The 2,775-nt window shown below is 38.2% G+C and overlaps 1 non-coding gene across 1 annotated transcript; it reads right to left on the reverse strand.

The window, feature by feature from the left end:
- Positions 1-2,335: 2,335 nt before the first annotated feature.
- LOC121207905 (small nucleolar RNA R71) lies at positions 2,336-2,441 on the reverse strand. Its single transcript, XR_005903002.1, has one exon. It is a non-coding gene; the product is annotated as a small nucleolar RNA R71 (small nucleolar RNA).
- Positions 2,442-2,775: the final 334 nt, after the last annotated feature.

Genomic DNA, 2,775 nt, shown 5'->3' on the forward strand with positions numbered 1-2,775 from the left:
GAAACTATTCCTTCGTGAGGTCTTCACCTCCGTATAGGATAGTGGATTGCTTTTGGGATACATCCATACCTATGTCTTCATAAGGTCTTCATCTCCGTATACCTATAGGGAAGTGTATTCCCTAAACTGAACTCGGTTTGTATGAGCTTATAATGGGTGAGGATCAAGAATTTTTCAGTTCAAGTATCCTTACTTTAAAATCGAGCCGCATATAATGAGCCTTAAGAACTTACCCTAGGTAGAGCCACACCAAACCCCTAGTGGTTGATAAACCGTAATTTATACATATTTTCCCCCATGTTTAACGTATTTTATGGATGATTTTCCATTAGAATTGGTGAATTCGATGCTCCTAATACTTAGGAGAGCATAGGAGAGAGAAAGGAACGAGAAACGGGCCAAAAACGGAGAAAATAGGCCAAAGTACGAATCAACATAGCCTAAACCTCCTCACAAGGGCAGACCACACGGCCGTGCCAATCTGGTAGAATGGAGCACGACTCGCACGGGCATAGCACACGCCCGTGCCATTCTAACAGGCTCGAACACAGCCTGAAGTAATCGCACACGGGCGTGTCACATGGGCGTGTCCTTACTGAGCCCAAGTTAAGTCCAATTCGAAAAAGGCCACTTTTGAGGGCTCCTAGGCATTCCAAAGCCTATAAATACACCCTAGAAGAGGAGAAAAGGGAGACGGAGAATAGGGGGTAAGGAATTACTCCGAGGAAGCCGATTGATCCATCTCAGAAGCCATATTCATCATCAAGACTGAAGATCTCTCCTCAATTTCCCTTCAGGAGTTTTGGGTTTTCTTTATGTTTTGTATTTTTTATTCTTCTGAGATGTTTTCTTATTTAGTTATAAACTAAAACCCCTAAATACCTAAGGAGAATGAAACCTAAGACGAATCTTGTTATTATTTTCTGAATCGTATGATAAATATTTAACTTGTTTTTAATTATGTGTTCTTAATTCTTGTTTTGATATCCCAGGATATTGATTTAAGACATGCTCTTATTCAGAGGAGGAATAGACCCTGTCTAAGAGTACATTTGTCATAATTAAGCGGAGTTGATTGCGCGCCTAGAAATAGGGTGACAAGATTTTACCAGATTAGGGTGAAACCTAATAAGGGGATACATAGATCGAGTTAATGTAACCCTAGAGTGTTAATTAGAGAAAAGTCTCAGTTATTCAATCTAGGGATTAGACGTTATTAGTCTTGAATAGGATAATAATATACTTAGGGAACTCTACGGAACAAGTTGAATGAATAAATCGTCCGGTTCGGAGCCAGAATAACAAGTAAAGTCTAGGTGGATTTTTCCTTAGGTATTGTCTTAAGTCAATCGATTTTCCTCGAAAGCAATTCCCCAATTATTTTCTTTGTGAGTTCTTAGTTTAGATAATTAGTTAATTAAAACAAAACCTCTTTTATTCTTAGGCTACATAGTAAAATACAATCATTACTAGTGCTTTTAGTTCCTTTGGTTCGTCAATCCGGTCTTGCTAAAACTATACTACTGTTCGATAGGTACACTTGCCTACATCGCGATATTAGTTAGTTCAAGAACGAGTAATTATAAATATTTAAAACCTATCACGAAACCTCGCGATCAAGTTTTGGTACCGTTGCTGGGGAACTAAAATATTAGGAACGCTCAATTTTTATTACTTTAGCCATTTATTTTTCTTGCAATTTAATTTAATTATTATTATATTTATTAATTTACTTTTCTTTTCTTGGCAGATTTTATAGTTTATGACTAGAAGAAACCCGTCGGGACCATTACTTTTGACGAAAAAATCGATCGTACAGTTCGCAGAAACCAAAGAGAAATAAGGCGCAGCTTAAGATACACGAAGAACGAGCAAGAAGACGATACTCAACCCCCAACCGAAGAGATGGCTAAAAACCAAGGCAATCAGCTTCCTCCTACAATTGCGGCTAATCAAAATCTTGCTCCACGCACTATGTATGATTATGCTAAACCTTCTTTAATAGGAATTGAATCTAGCATAGTTAGACCTGCTGTAGCTGCAAATACTTTTGAACTGAAACCTAACACAATTCAAATGATACAACATTTTGTTCAGTTTGATGGTTTGGAGGATGAAGATCCCAACGCTCACTTAGCAAACTTTCTGGAATTTTGCGATACATTTAAAATCAATGGCGTTTCTGATGATGCCATTCATCTTCGGTTGTTCCTTTTTTCACTGAGAAACAAAGCTAAACAGTGGTTGAACTCATTACCACGAGGGTCTATCACTACTTGGGAACAAATGACCGAAAATTTTTTACTAAAATACTTTCCGTCGGCTAAAACGGCTAAATTACATAATGATATCTCTTCTTTTGTGCAGATGGATTTAGAAACACTTTATGATGCATGGGAAAGATACAAAGACTTACTAAGAAGGTGCCCTCACCATGGGTTACCGCTTTGGCTTCAAGCACAAACATTCCATAATGGTTTGAATCCCTCGACTCGTTAAATGGTTGACGCAGCTGCTGGCGGAACCATCAACAATAAAACACTGGAAGATACCTATGAGTTTATAGAGGAGATGTCACTGAATAACTATTAGTGACAAGTTATGAGGACAAAGCCAACGAAAACAGCCGGCGTTTATAACGTCAATTCAGTCATCATGCTCTTTAATCAGGTAGAACTTCTTAATAAAAAGATTGATGGTTTTCTTAGTTCTACGCGGGTACATCCAGTAATGAGGTGTGACTCAAGCGGAGGAGGTGTGCATACAGAATATCAA

The sequence above is a fragment of the Gossypium hirsutum genome, chromosome A01, assembly GCF_007990345.1.
Source record: "Gossypium hirsutum isolate 1008001.06 chromosome A01, Gossypium_hirsutum_v2.1, whole genome shotgun sequence".
Taxonomy (NCBI): domain Eukaryota; kingdom Viridiplantae; phylum Streptophyta; class Magnoliopsida; order Malvales; family Malvaceae; genus Gossypium; species Gossypium hirsutum.